We start from the raw sequence: 16,423 nt of genomic DNA on the forward strand, positions 1-16,423 counted from the left end.
TCACTGAGTGAACCCAGCTGGAAATCAGCTGATTTGGAAGCTGGGAATTGTATCTTGTAAGGGTGACCCCCCCTACAATACAGAACCGAGCAGAGACAGGGTGAGAAATTGGTTCGATAGCAATTTCTCAAGGACAAGTACAGTTATTTGCTAAAATAACCTTAGAAGGTTGTATTTGGCCGTCTAAGTTCCCAGTCCCTGTATCTCCTTTGGGCATAGCAGCATATATATATATATGTTTTCAAATCATTTCCTTTTGGCTGTACTTTTCCCATTCAGTTTCCGCTCATTGCTAGCTTTCAGATCACTTACTGATCACTGGTATCCATATGTCATCTTTACTCGTCTATATTTTCCTGTAATAGATACCTATTCTTTTTCAAAAGCTGATGTTCATGATCCTGAGTAGTGGTAGCCACATTTATATTTTGTGACCTTGCCCTTAGAAGGTCACATCTAAGGTTTAAGGCCCTTCTGGCCATAGAAGATTGGACCAGGGCTAAATAATCTCTGGGCCAACAAATTTGTTTCCTGAGATCTGGGGATCATGTATTCTAGATGTTAGTATACGCTAATTGCATAAACTAAGGACATATAAATTCAAGGAATGTGGGGTGGCCATTTTCTGCTGTGTTCATGAAAGAAGAACAAAGCAATTTACAGAGAGAAATTGGAATGAAGCGGACTTAAAGAAAGAAGCAAAGATGTGAGATCATGGGATCTCTAGAGAGGGAGATAAAAGGAAGAGAAGTCTCCATCCCTGCTAGCTTTCCATTTCCTAGTTGAGGGCCAGTATCAGTTCTTGTTCCTGGATTCTCCATCGTCCTATGTAAGTTCCTCTTTTTTGGTTTATTCCAGAGCTCTCTGAAAGTGCACCTCAGGTGGTACTGGAACCCAGTTGCACCTCAGCTGGAACTTGAACCCACAGTCTTCCAACTGAAAACCACAACTCATCTCAGGACTTAATGAAGCTCAGGTTCTTTATGTCTCGGCACAGAAGGAATTCAGTAAGAGGCAAAGTGATAGGTAAGAAGTAGATTTATTAAAATAGGACGCTTGTGAAGGATTCAAGCGGGCAGGCAAGAGGGCTCTGCCCCAAGAACTAAGTGGGCTACATTTTTATAATCAAAAGAAAAGTGGGGAAGGGTAGAAGACCACCTTCCTCAAAAGATGTTGCAAGAAAATGGGGCATGAGAGGATGGTCATATCCCGGGTCTCAGCTGAGTCCCTGGGACAGGCTGCCAAATGAGGGTCCTTGGCTTCGTGCAGGAAAGAATTCAAGAACGAGCCAGAATAAAGTGAAAGCAGGTTTACTTAGATACTCATTCCATAGGCAGAATGGGGTCCGTCTCAGAAAGTGAGACAGCCCTGGGAGATACACACTCCATAGATAAGAGTGTGGACCATCCCAGAGGTGAGAGAGCCCCCAGGCTGCAGGAGTGGTTAGTTTTTATGGGCTGGGTAATTTCATAGGCTAAGGAGTAGGAAGATAATTCCAACTCTTTTGGGGGTGTGGGTGGGGATTTCCAGGAACTGGGCTATGTTTTGGCCTTTGATGGTTGGCCTCAGAACTGACATAACACCTGTGGGTGTGTCATTTAGCATGCTAGTGTATTATAAAGAGTGTATAATGAGGCTCAAGGTCTACTGAAAGTCTAATCTTCCACCGTCTTGGGCTTAGTTGGTTCCAACCAGTTTATGTCTTAATCCTCAATGGCTATGTCATTCTTTTAATGGTTGTGCCCTGCCCCCTTCTCTCCTGTCTCATTTCTATTACCTGCACCTAAAAGATCCTTGACCAAGATAACATTTTAAACTAATTTGAACAAGTTGTTTAAAAATTAAGTTTCATATTTTCTTTCTCCCATTTCCATTTTCCTCCTTTAAGATTTGTAGGAAGATAAAGACAGTGGAATACTGGCACTTCTTTTTTACCTGGATACTCTTCATACTGAAATTCCTGTATGTTTACGTTATATTCAATTAGACTAGGACTCTGAATTGATGAAAGAGGGAAGTTCTAATAAGCATCCAGACTGACTTGGTACGATGACTCAGCTCCTACGTAATGATGGTGTCTATGTGCATGCACATTATAGTGTTCTGACACACGTAAGGAGCATGTGTCATTCTTTCACAATTTGCTGTTTTCATGCAGGCTCATACACATCCCAATCTTATCTTCCTCAGGCTCTCCAAGCACCATTGGATTTAATCTAGATCTGTAGCTCCGACTAATAAGCTCCTTAAAGGCATGGTGCACAAATTCGAACTCATTGATCTTGGTTGCAAATCTTTCTTCTTAAGGTGTTTTCTTGTCTTAGTGAATAACACAGCTGTGTACTCTTTTCCAGTCAGAAACCTCAAAACCGTCCTATCCTCCTATCCCTCACACTGTCCCCGTCCTCTCTCCAGTCGCTGTAGCCTGTCAGTTTTACCTCCTGTTCACTCTCTATCATCACCTCTTTTTCGTCTCTTCTGCCTACGCCCCAAATCAGACCATCATTGACTGCCTTCTTGGTCTCCCTGTTTTAAGTCTCACTGCTGTGCCCCCAGTTCATCCTGTACATTTTTGCCAGCAAGTGAGAAACCGATCATGTTAGCCTCCCTAAAAATTTCTTCAGAGATTCCTCATTACTTAACAGGGTAAGATTTAAGCTCCTCACTCAGATATATAAGGCCCTTCAATATCTATCCCTCCCACCTTATTCAGCCTCATGCTCTGGTAACTCTTCCCCCTGCGCCCAACCTCTTACACTTCACACTCCGTCAGTGCTTAGAGTTGCTTCAACAGGCAACATTTCTCACACCTTATTCCCTCTGCTTGGTGTGTCCTCTCCTGTTTCCCTAAGGTTGTCTGTGTGGCAAGCCCTCCTTCAACAACCAGGTCAAGTATTTACCACTTTTGTGAAGGCTTTTCTGAATTTCCCAGGTAAGGTGCCCTTTTCTCCTTGGTTCCCACATCGAAACTTGCACGCAATTCTGCTACAGCTTAAAATGAATTAAACTGATGTGTATTTACTTGTTTCCTCATTTGACTCTAAGGTGATGGATCCTGTATTTTTATGTGCATACGACCCCATATATGTGTATTTTTCAGTTACATGATCCCCCACTGCCTAGCACAGATTCTCAATAAATATTTGTTGACTAAGAATTAGAGAAACATGAAAGGGAAGGGAGGAAAGAAAGGAAGGGAGGGAAAAACTAAAGGAGGACTGTTCAGAGTTCTAAGAAACTGCTTCATATCCTTGTAGTTCTCAATATCCTTTTCTTCTAAATAATCCTGGCTCTCCCAATGCAAAATTTTTGAATCATGGCCGAGACTTCTGTTCTCACCCATCAGGATATAAATGCTGAAGCTACCCTCTGCAGCCAGGTGAGACTTCAAAATTCTCCGATTTTCATTGGGAGATCTTTTGCCAGGTACCAGGTTCCTCTCTAATCTTACTTGCTTTTCTTTGACACTCTTGATACATAACACTCTCATAAGCAAAGAAAACAAAAATTTATTTTGAAGGTGACAATGACTCTGAATAATAGAAATACATTCAATAGTAGTACTGGTTTGCCCAGGAATTATATATTATATTTAAATAATCTGTCTAAATATATTTCTACTGCAAAAATGCAACATTAAAGACATAGAAGCTAATCACTGTGGACATTTTATTCACCATTCAAAGTATATGTTAGTCAAAAAACTTGTCAGTTTCTCATGGAAAACTGAACATACATTTTTCTGGAAGCTCTTGCCTTGTATTTCTTTTGAATTAACAAAGCTACAAGTGATAACTAAAGAAAATGAATTGTCACACTGATATTGCCTGTATAGAACAATCTTCTTGTTTTCTAAGCAAGTTGGGCAGGAGTAGGAAAGAGGGACCATGTCAGTATAAGTAAATAGAGAAATTGACAGTATTCAGTTGTTGGGGAAACAGTATGTTAGGGGTTTTTGCAAGTCAAGGGTTTAAACTGTAATCATTGGGTGGAGAAATCACTGCTCTTAAGACACTATTGGGGCTTCCCTGGTGGCGCAGTGGTTGAGAGTCCGCCTGCCGATGCAGGGGTCATGGGTTTGTGCCCCGGTCCGGGAAGATCCCACATGCCGCGGAGCAGCTGGGCCCGTGAGCCATGGCCGCTGAGCCTGCGCGTCCGGAGCCTGTGCACCTCAACGGGAGAGGCCACAACAGTGAGAGGCCCGCGTACCGCCAAAAAAAAAAAAAAAAAAAAGACACTATTGGGTATCTGTTAATTCTATGGGAAATATGATAAGAAAGGGACTTATGGTCTCTTACTCTAATATTTTGCCTTTAATTCCCTTCTTAGTTTCCATAAATTTCTGAGAAGTAGTATATGCTAATGAAGTAGTTTTTCCTGCAAATATTTATGCAAGTAAAAGAAAAAATAACTTACAAGTTTAAATTACCAGAAACGAAGACTTAAAGGAATAACTGCTTTTGTAGTCCATCTTTCTAGAGTCATCATTTCTTCAACTAATTCACTACAAAAACAGTTCAGGTCTTTATCCTAGTCTTCATATTTATTTAAACTAAGGCTATGATTAAAACTATTTTCATACCTAAAAATAGAAAGCAATATACTCTTCTTGCTTCCTTAGTATAGCAAAACATTGTCCCAAGGAGCTTTAGTCTATCGATATGTTCTATCACTCTCTTCTGTTAGGTCAGGTTTCATTTTTTATCGCTTTACTCTTCCTAAAGCTATTTTAATTTCCTTCTGAAGATAAGCTTTCCAAGGCCAAGTCCTGATGTTTCTCTCATTTGCCTGTTGCTGTTGTTCCATTATAATACTTATTCTTTCTCCAACAAATAGATTGTTAGGTTTCCCACTCTCCAACTTCTATTCCTATAGTTCCTAACTGAAGAGGCCTACTAAATTTGGATTTCTAATAGCTTATTTTCTCTTCTGAGGGACATTATGTTGATATCTTACCTATTATGACAAGGTTCCTAATTGTAGTTGCTACAGAACTCTTTGAATTACAAAAAGCCTTTTCTTTTGGTCATCAATAATAGTTGCCTTTGTTTTCTTGAGTTTGAAAACGTCTGAGTCTGTCCTCAAGTAGAAATGTAGAACACCAGTCCTTCAAAACCACCTCAGACAGCATAAACCATAATTTTTTGCTATTCAGCTACTCTCAAAACCCAGTGAGAAATGTGGGATTTTGAAAAGTTTTCAATGGAAATGCTCTCCATCGAAACCCCTAGGTAACTTAACTTTTATTTTTGCATTAAATTCAATCCCTGGGAGGCCGCATGGTTGTACTGCATTAACTTAAGCCACTTATAGAATCAAGTGCACTAAGTTATAGTGTAAAACTCTTGATTTTAATAGATTATTGTAAGAAAAAGTATTATGAATTCACTTTTATATTGATGATAAAACTATTGTTCAGGATATTTTTATTAAGTAATATAAGTTAATAGTCTCTCTATAAGAGTGCTAAGTGAGAAGTTTCTTTCGGAATTTAGTTACAGAGAATAAGCTGTCCAGAAGCACTGGTACAATTTCTCTTTTCCGATGATAGTTGTAAAATAATGTATTTCTTTCCACACACCCCCTCCCAACCCCACCTGCCCCACCTCAGGCTGCTCAAATACTCAGAGCAAAATTTGATGCTATCATATCAACTATGTCAATGCTTTCAAAATTTCAGACATTTGCATGATACCTTCATGACGTTTGCCATATCCTCATACCTCCAGAAGAATTTATATTCTAATTTTAATCAAAGCAGTTTTTTACTTTAACAATTGTATTTTAAAAGAAAACTTGGGTTTGATATGCTAGCTATATTTTTAATCCACATCAAAATATTATTAAACTGTCAAAATAAATGCTTTGTATAATGCTTAAAATCATCTCACATACTATCAGTAGTACATATATCATGCACTGGAAAACATTGAACTGTGTTAACTTAGGATTAGTTTATTTTGCTCTCCTATACCTGGTTCTGATTTTCTCTTAAATAATTTTATTGTGTATGCTTTTTGTTGCCTCAAAATATCTTTGATAAAAGGGACTCTTGACTGCAGGTGTCAGAATCTAAGTGCAACTAGCATATGTAAAGAAAAGAAGAAGGAGAAGAAGGAAAAAGGAGAGGGAGAGAGAGAACTGGGTCTGTTAACTGACAAGTTCAAGATAGACCTCTTAAGGCTTAGCTGGATCTGTCATTCATTGATGTCAGTATGTCTCAGCCCTTCATTCTCTACCTTTCAGCTTTGTTCTATGTGGCCATGATTCTTGGTCAGACTCTCAGTGTACTGGCTCCCTGCAGCTCCAGGACTTATCACCTACCAGTTTAGCAATAATTCCAGGGGAAAACACACAAGCAAATTCCTCTTTTCGCACAACGAGAGCAAAAGTCTTAGGTCTGATTCTCATTACTCTGACAAACATCATGTTACTTAACTAATCACTGTAGCACGGAGTTTTGCAGTGTCTGACTAATAAATTTGCGTCATGCACCTGGGGAAGATGGGTCAGTTCCACCCACAGCAGATATAAGAATACTAGGGTAGATAGTTTCTAAAGTAAAAAAGGGTATGGTTACCAGCTGTAATAGACTTAATATTTATGTCTCCTCTCCCCCAAATTCATATGTTGAAATCCTAATCCCCCAACATGATGGTATCAGGAGGTGGTGCTTTGGGGAGGTAGTTTGGTCATGAGGCTGAAACCTTCAAGAGTGGGATTTTAGCAACTATATATTAGGGTTGCTGGGCCTCGGCACTGTTGATATTTTGGACTGGCTAATTCTTCACTTTGGAGGGTTTTTAAACTAAAAGTTAAGTTGAAATATCAGAATCAAGGATAACTGTTTACTTTTTTGTTGTTTTTGTTGTGTTTTTTTATTTTTTAAAATTTTTATTGGAGTATAGTTGGTTTACAATGTTGTTTAGCTTCTGCTGCACAGCAGAGTGAGTCAGTTATACATATACATGTATCCACTCGTTTTTAGATTCTTTTCCCATATAGGTCATTACAGAGTATTGAGTAGAATTCCCTGTGCTATACAGTAGGTCCTTATTGTTATGTATTTTAGTGGTCCCCAACGTTTTTGGCACCAGGGACCACTTTCGTGGAAGACAGTTTTTTCAGGGAAGCGTTGGGGGGTTCAGGTGGTAATGCGAGCGATGGGGAGCTGCACATGAAGCTTCGCTCCCTCACCCACTGCTCACCTTCTGCTGTGGCCCGGTTCCTAACAGGCCGCGGACCAGGGCTTGGGGACCCCTGATCTATTTTATATATAGTCGTGTGTATATGCCAATCCCAACCTCCCAGTCTTCCCTCCCCCTCCCCCAAGGACAACTGTTTAAATAAGTGCAGCCATGTTTATATAATAAATGCTGCTTAATGCAGCATATGTGCAGCATTAAGATGTTTAACAACATCTCTGGCCTCTATCCGCTAGATGCCAGTAGCATCCTCCATTGTAACAGCCAAAAATATTCCCAGACGTTGCCAAATCCCCCTGGGAGGAAAAGTTTCCCCAGTTGAGAACCACTGCAATATATGTAGATATAGATGTACAAATGTAATGACATTTACAGTTAGAAATGAGCCTCATTGCTGATCCAGGTTTGTGATTAATGGTAAAATGCTATTGATGGTATTATAACTACTCCATGACCAACATTTCCTTCCTTATTACATCTACATAAAGACTATCCTTAGTTATATGGTCACTGATAAGATTTATTGAATTTATTGCTTGTGCTTCTGTATCTCTACCTCATGGATTCATAATTATTTTGCATGACAAAGGAGAGAAAACAACTTTACTGTACATCAGGGGAATCTGTCAGTTGCTGCTCTCACACATAATTCTATAGCCATTATTTATGTTTGAAATTGTATTTGATTTCAATCCATATCAATTGTTGTTCTTCTCTTCAGCTCATCATGTGCATATGTTTGTAATTCTATAATTTTCCTCCATATATATTCTTATAGTTGAGCTATGCTATAGCATTTCACCTTCCTGCTAGTATATTGGTTGCAGTTTAGAACATTTTGGTTGTTATAATATTTTGGCATTTTTGTTATGGGTAGTTTGTACATGACTCTAATTACTTGGATTTGGAGAGAGGTCACTAAGACTGGAAGCTGAGTGGTTAGTGGATAGAATCCATGGATAACTGCAATATCCGGTCACAATTCAAGTAAAGTGGGCACCAAAATTTACAGTGGGTGGAAAGAGCATCATCAGACATGTGATACTCTGACGTCTAGATGTACTTGTCATCTGTGAGGGTGGTGCACAAATAATAGCATTTCCAACCATTAAAATGATGTTTCTAGAACAAAATTTCAAACCCAAAGACTGAAGTTTAAAAAAATAAATGGCCCCTAATCTAAGTGGTGGGAATGAGCAACTAGGCAAAAAACTGGAATTGAAACTGAGAATTCTGGACAGCACAGAGGTCCCATTAGTTGAACTATGTGGTATAGAAATTGTGACTTATGGAATAGTAAGGGAAACCAATGGTAAGTGAGGTATCTTTGGAACAGAATTATAGAAAACTGGCTTAAAACTAAGCTTTGCCTGATGAAAGCTTCTTGGGCACTTTCTGCCTCAAGTCAAAGTGGAAGTGCCATGGGGTGAGCAGATCAAAGAACCCAGAGGGCTATCTGCCAACTGATGAGCAATGGAAGCTGATAGCCGATGTTCCAGTTAAAAAACTGGATTTGATGGCAGGCTATACAACACCTCTGAAAAAAGATTCGTAGTACCAACTATTGATGACACAACATGATGTCTCCTAAGATTCATTGGTTGTCATGATTTGATTTTCTTTTTTCTATGTCACTGGAACCTGTATTGCCTCAGTAGAATATTTTTATAATGGTTTAAGTCTATTCTTGTCTGTGGAAGCTACTGGCAGTCTTTAATCTTTTTCCTGGTTCTTGCTCAGACTTATTACTTGCTTCTTTAGATTTGGCAGTCAATTCAGAAGTTTTTGCTGTTAATACAATGGTCCATGTTCTTCTTGTATGAGTTCCTGTTTGTGCACTTGTATGGGAAAGAATTGCACAAGCTGTAGTTTATCAGGCTTGAGCCTTAGTTTTACATTTTTTTAAACAAATTTATTTAATTTATTATTTGTTTATTTTTGGCTGCATTGGGTCTTCGTTGCTATGTGTGGGCTTTCTTTAGTTGCGGCGAGCGGGGACTACTCTTCATTGTGGTGTGTGGGCTTCTCGTTGCAGTGGCTTCTCTTGTTGCAGAGCACGGGCTCTAGGTGCGCAGGCTTCAGTAGTTGTGGCTCACGGGCCCTAGAGCACAGGCTCAGTAGTTGTGGCACACAGGCTTAGTTGCTCCGCGGCATGTGGCATCTTCCCAGACCAGGGATCGAACCCGTGTTCCCTGCATTGGCAGGCAGATTCTTAACCACTGCACCACCAGGGAAGTCCCTAGTTTCACACTTTAAAAAAATTAGACATTTACTATTTCAGTTATTTAATAATTATAATTATGAATAATATATGAAGGAATAATGTAAAGTTTGCTCTGTTATTCTTTTTAATTTCTTTCCCTCTTTTCTATGGAAAATAAGGTAAGTGTAAAGTATCACTACCTGAGATTACATTATTGGTTTTTAAATTTTATATTAAATTGTACTAGCTCAATTTTATACTAGTTTGGAAAAGGATAACTACAGTGTATTTATATGCTCATCACATAAAATGTTTTTACTTAGCATGCATTTCTCACATGGTATTAGCTTTCTCAGTTTTACCTTAGTGTATGTATGTGTGTGTGTGTGTTCTCTTTACATCAACCAATGAATGCATTGTTTGAGTCAAATCTTTACTATTTGCTTTACTTAAATCCCTTAAGCTTATGATTCAGATCTCACAAGATACCACAGAAATCTCAACCTAGATGGGAATTTCGAGCTGTTCAAATTGAGCTTTCTTCTTCTTTAGCAATGTTCATTCTTTGTTTTAATCTCTCCCCTCAGGTTCTGTGCTTTTTTAATGAATAAATGTAAGTAGTCAGTCAATCAGTGAATCCATATTCACCCATCCGTTCATAAAATATTTGCTTCACACTATGTCCTGCATGGCAGTTGGCTAGGCAGTGAATGGACATTACCTCACAAGCCAGATTCTTGCCTCTACGCTTTGCTCACCAGTGAGGTATGCTCCCCTGCCCTGCCCTTAAGTTAGTGAGCAAATCCTGTCAAGTCTGCCTCTTTTTCAACTGCTAAATCTGTCCTTTGCTGCTCCTACCTGTCTCTGTTACCACATTCCTAGATCAAGTGTCTATCTTTTGTCACTGGGATACATACGACTGATGAATCTCTCTTCCTCTGATTCTTATTCAACTCTGCAGTCATAGGATCTTTCTGAAATGCAAACCAGCTACTCATAACCCCTTGGAAACCTTCCATTCTCCTACAGTGAAGTCAATATCATTAACATTCTTCAAGGCTTTTCCTGATCTGACTCAAGTATATCTCACCTGCCTCATCTCTTGATACTTCCTCCCTGAAACTCTTCTTGTCCTTCTATCCTTTATATCCTTGTCTTCTTGTTTTTATGTCTCTTCTTGTCTTTATGAGACAAGGGAATTGTCTTTTCCACTCTTTATACCTGGAAACTAGCTTAGTACTTGTTACATTATAAGTGTTAAATAAGTACTTGTTGAATGAATGAATGATTGAACAAGTGAACAACTCATCAAGTATCTCAAATATTAAAAAACAACCTTCTAAGTCTTAAAAAATGCCATTAGAGTCTATGTTCTATACTCCATACTAGGATTATAAATAGAAAATAACTAATGACTTTGTTGTTAGTTCTCAACCATGTCTGGAATAAGACAAAAAAAAAAAAATACATGCAGGAATAGAGTCACTTTGCTTTGTGTCATGTATAAAATGCTGAGTGCAGCCAATTTTCGACAGGGACTTAGATTTAGGTTTCTTAATTTCAATCTCTGGATTCCCTTTTCTTTTTTTTCCCCATTAAATGACACACAAAAAGAGTGCCCCCCCCAAACACACACACCTTTTTGTCATCATTCTCCGTATGAATCCTTAAAGTAGCAAACATTCCTAGACAACTGGTGTAATGGAAAGCCCACTGAACCAGAAGTGGAAGACCTGCAGCAATTTGGAAAAATAGGGGAGACTACATTTATCTCAAGGGCAGGCTTAAACTGGTTGGGCCACTTTATTCATCTGGGAAATTAGAGGAATTGGATCAGAAGAGACTATTCCCGGAGAACATCAAATACTTACTATTCTATATTCCATTTTAAATAGGAATTAATTTACAAATTTTCAATTTATATAAAAGTTTCAGGAAAATACTACATAAAGTAAGGTATATTTCTATAGGTCTCTGCATTTGAATTACCTTAACTTACATGTAAATCCTTATGTGACAGGGATCTCAACTTCAAAGTGGACTGGGTCCACCGCCAGGATTTAGTCTTGACTAAGCATCTCTTGAAAACTGCTTGCACAAGCCTCAGAAGATCCTGCTTTTCATGGGTTGCTTGTCAGGAGGACTTTGGTTTGGAGTTATGGGAAGTCTGAGGAAGTTTAGTGCATGGGAGCCTGGGCTCTAGAAACAAATGCTATGGAGGGCACCATGTCTCTTTCCCGATCTCCTATTAAATGAGAGCCTTTGGGGAAGAAGTGATTTGGGTGGAAGCTGAAGGAGCTGTTTTTATGACAGAAGGTGAGATTTGGGAGAGGGACATTTTCTACATTTTGGAGCAAGACATTGCTGCACTGGCACAGTAAATTGTGACTGGAATGTGGTGCCACTTCTGATCCTTCAACTGCAGATTTGGGATGCACTGGGAGACACGGCTTTTGACAATGATGGTGCATCCCTTCAAGTGGCTTCTTAACTGAAGTAGGTATGGGGATTGGCTGTGAACACAGGCAAGACATCCCTGGACACTGAAAAAATATGCTGATGAAGTGGAATATTGCAACAGACTATTGTCCTGTGAAGTGTAAAGAACAACAAGCTCACCAAATCTGAGTAATTGCTATCAATAAAAACAACTCTTTTGTACCCCTAGGATGATGACACCAGGGGAAACTTGGATTAAATTTACAAAAGGGTCATATAGATACAGTCTAAGCCATAATTACCATTGTGCTATTTTTTAAATTTTGTTTTTTTATTTTATATTTTTTACTGAAGTATAGTTGCTGTGCAATATTATATAAGTTATGGATGTACACTATAGTGATTCACAGGTTTTAAAAGTTATATTCCATTTATAGATATTATACAATATTGGCTAATTCCCTGTGTTGTACAATATATCCTTGTAACTTATTTTATACATAATAGTTTGTACCTCCTACTCTCCTACCCCATATTGTCCCTCTCCTTTTCCCTCTCCCAGCTGGTAACCACTAGCTTGTTCTCTATATCTGTGAGTCTGATTCTTTTGGTTATATTCACTAGTTTGTTGTATTTCTTAGATTCCGCATATAAATGATATCACACAGTATTTGTCTTTCTCTGACTTATTTCATTTAGCGTAATGTCCTTCAAGTCCAACCTTGTTGCTCCAAATGGCAAAATTTCATTCTTTTTTATGGCTGTGTGTATATATATACATATGTGTGTGTGTGTGTGTGTGTGTGTGTGTGTGTACATATATACACAGCACAGTTTCTTTATCCATTCATCTGTTAATAAACATTTAGGTTGCTTCCATATCGTGGCTGCTATGAACATTGGGGTACATGAATCTTTTTGAATTAGTGTGTTTGCTTTTTTTTAGATATATAACCGGGAATGAAACTGCTGGCTCATATGGTAGTTCTATTTTTAGTTTTTGAGAAACCTCTGAGCTGTTTTCCACAGTGGCTATACCAATTGACATTGCCATCAACTGTGTAAGAGGGTTCCCTTTTCTCCATATTCTCACCAACATTTGTTATTTGTGTTCTTTTTGATGACAGTCCTTCTGCCAGGTGTGAGGTGATATCTCATTGTGGTTTTGTTTTGCATTTCCTTGTTGATTAGCGATGTTGAGCATCTTTTCGTGTAAATGTTGGCCATCTGCATTTCCTCTTTGGAAAAATGTCTATTCAGTTCTTCCACCCATTTTTAATTGGGCTGTTTATTTTCATATTGAGATGTATGAGCTGTTTATATATGTTGGATGTTAATCCCTTATGGTCATATCATTTGCAAATATTTTCTCCCATTTAGTAGGTTGTCTTTTTGTTTAGTCCATGGTTTCCTTTGCTGTTCAAAAGCTTTTAAGTTTAATTAGGTCTCATTTGTTTATTTTTGCTTTTATTTCCTTTACTTTAGGAGAGGGATCCCAAAAAATATTGCTTCGATTTATGTCAGTGTTCTGCCTATGTTTTCCTCTAGGAGTTTTATAGTATCTGGTCTTACATCTAGGTCTTTAATCCATTTTGAGTTTATTTTTGGATATGGTGTTAGGGAGTGTTCTAATTTCATCCTTTTACATGTAGCTGTCCAGTTTTCCCAGCACCACTTACTGAAGAGACTGTCTTTTCTCCATTGTATATTCTTGCTCCTTTGTCATAGATTAATTGACCTTAAGTGCATGGGTTTATTTCTGGGCTTTCTATCCTGTTCCATTGATCTGTTCCACATATCCTGTTCCATATGTGTCGGCTTTTTTTGTTTGTTTGTTTTTTGCTTTTATTTATGGAAGAAATTCTCCCATCATGATCTATACTTGCTCTGTGCAGAATTGTAGCCACTGGCCATATTGGTCTGTTGAGTACTTGAATTGTGGCTGATCTGAATTGAAATGTGCTGTAAATATAAAATACTGATTTCTGAGACTTAGTATTAAAAAAAGAATGTAAAATATCTCAATAATTTTTATATTGATTGTATGTGGAAGTAATATTTTGGATATAGTGGGTTAAATAAAACATATTACCAAAATTAACTTCATCTGTTTCTTTTTACGTTTTTAAATGTGGCTCTAGAAAATTAAAAACTACATAAGTGGCTTGCATTGTATTTCCATTGGACAAGGCTAACCGATAATTAACATTTGGCCAGTCAATCGTATGCCATTTATTTTACTTTTTAAGTTATGCATACAAAAATTTTTAGGTTGATAAAATTATAAACTCCTTAAGGATAAGTTCTCTGTTTCTATTTTTCATTTTTCCAGGTACTTATATCACTGATAGTATGTGATAGGTTTTACTGCATGCATGTTCATTTGAATTGATTTAAAAAGACTATTCGTTTATTTCTATAAAACTGTGACGTACTTTTAGATTGTGTCCTAGGTAAGTGTATTTTGGTTATAAACAGAACTTGGTATTGTTACAAAAAGTATTCAGTTCAGAAAAGGTATTAATAAATAACAATTACTTTAATTCCATCATGAGCTCATTTATCCATTTTCTTTATAGTTTTTAAAATGAAAGTTAAGAAAGGCATTAGGGCAATTTTCTTCATTAACGTGTTTATTTCTATAAGCCTTTTGATAACTTAGTCTAATTGGGAGAAACTTTAGCTGAATTTCTAAAATTCCAAATTAGTATTTTTATTTTTAACTACTTGTTTTGAAATAATTTTCCTACAGAAGACATAAGAAGAGCACAAGAAACTCCTGTGTACCCTTCAATCAGATTCATCAATTATTTACATTTTGCCACATTTGTTTTATTACTCTGTATTTTATCCTTTATCTGTCTATCCATATTATTAATTTTTTCATGAACCATTTGAGAGAGAGACACAGACATACTTTTTGACCCCAAAATACTTAAGTTAGTATTTACTGAGAACAAGGATACTCTTATAAAATCATAGTACAATGATCAAACTTATGAAATTTAACATTAATTTAATGCAATTATCTATTAATCGATACATATTTAAATTTTGGCAATTCTCTTTGTGTTATACCTCCATCCCCACCCCCTATTTCCCCACCCCCCCACCCCTGCCAATCCAGGGTCCAATTCAAGAGCATGCATTGCATTTAATTGCCATGTCTTTTCCAGTTGCTTTTAATCTAGAGCAAGTTCCCCAGCCTTTTGTTTGTTTGTTTTGGTATGGTCTTTCATGACAGTGATATTTTTAAGAGTCTGGGACAGTTGTTTTGTATGGTGTTCTTTGACAGGAGTTTCCTAGCGATTAGAAGGCAGATTATGAATCTTTTGACACAAGTATAACAAAGGTGATCTTCTCAGGAACCACATCAGGAGAACATGATGTCAGTTTCCCATTTTGATGATGTCAGCTCTATAAAGGTGGTGTCCACTAGGTTTCTCCACTGTTAAGTTACAATTGCAATTCCCAAATTTTAATTTTTATGAATTTGTACTTCATAAATAATTAGGAGGGAGATACTTTAACTAGCTAAATGTCCTATTCCTCTTAAAACTTTCACCCTTATTTTTATCCTATATTGATGATTCTTACCTGAATTAACTATACTTTATATTCTTCAACCACCAATATATTGCAACAGATTAAATACAAAAATAGATATGAGAATCCAGATGAATTCTATCCAGCAGACAATAAGAGATTTGCAAAAATGTGCAACAATGCCACTCTTCTACTAGTTTATTTTTTGTTTTGGAAAATAAAGCTATTTCCATAAAAATATGCTACTCATATTAATGTATTATTGGGTTTATGATTCCACATTTCAACTAAATTTCACTGTTATTTTTAAATGAATGAATTTTTAAGAAATTTCTCAGCAACAATTTCTAACATAGTAAGCATCAATAGGAAGAACTCACAAAAACCAAAGCTCTCTGAGATCCTCAATAAGTTTGAGGGTGTAAAGGGGCCTTGAGAACAAAAAGTTTGAGAACTATTGTCCAGAACCAAGTGAAATGCTGACATCACTGCTATAATCTGGAAATTTCTTAGGAAAGTGACAATGAGGGGAAATTGTAACTGAGGTTCTCAAATGAAGTCTATCTTTTGGACAGTAGTATCTTCAGTATAAGCCTGAAATTCTCCACAGAAAAGTCTTATCTTTTAGAAGTATAGCTGATTCACTTTGTTATAAAGCAGAAACTAACACACCATTGTAAAGCAATTATACTCCAATAAAGATGTTAAAAAAAAGTATGTAATGAGAGGTGGAATAATGTGATGTCTGACATTTGCTTTAAAATAATACAATGGCAATAATGATGGTGTGGTGGTGGTAGGGGTATAGATGAAATGAGATTGTACTTTAACTGTTGAAGCTGTGTGGTTGGTACATATGGGTTCATTATAAAATTCTATTTTGAGTATGTTTGAAGATTTTCAAATTTATTTTAAATGTTTCATCTCTAGATAAACTTTTTAATGTTATGGATTTAGGAGAGAATCAAGCTTGATTGCCTGAAATGTCATAATAATTTAAAACATGTTAATTATACTTTCTTGGATTTAT

At 37.2% G+C, this 16,423-nt stretch overlaps 1 pseudogene across 1 annotated transcript in view; it reads left to right on the forward strand.

Annotated features, from left to right (window-relative positions):
- The first annotated feature begins 3,316 nt into the window (after positions 1-3,316).
- The window catches only part of LOC307191749 (hyaluronidase-3-like), a 57,299-nt pseudogene continuing 44,192 nt past the window's right edge, over positions 3,317-16,423 (forward strand). Inside the window, exon 1 of the transcript in view lies at positions 3,317-3,379. The product of the transcript in view is annotated as a hyaluronidase-3-like (transcript). The remainder of the gene's footprint in view (positions 3,380-16,423) is intronic.

This window comes from Stenella coeruleoalba, assembly GCF_951394435.1.
Source record: "Stenella coeruleoalba genome assembly, chromosome: 9".
NCBI lineage: Eukaryota > Metazoa > Chordata > Mammalia > Artiodactyla > Delphinidae > Stenella > Stenella coeruleoalba.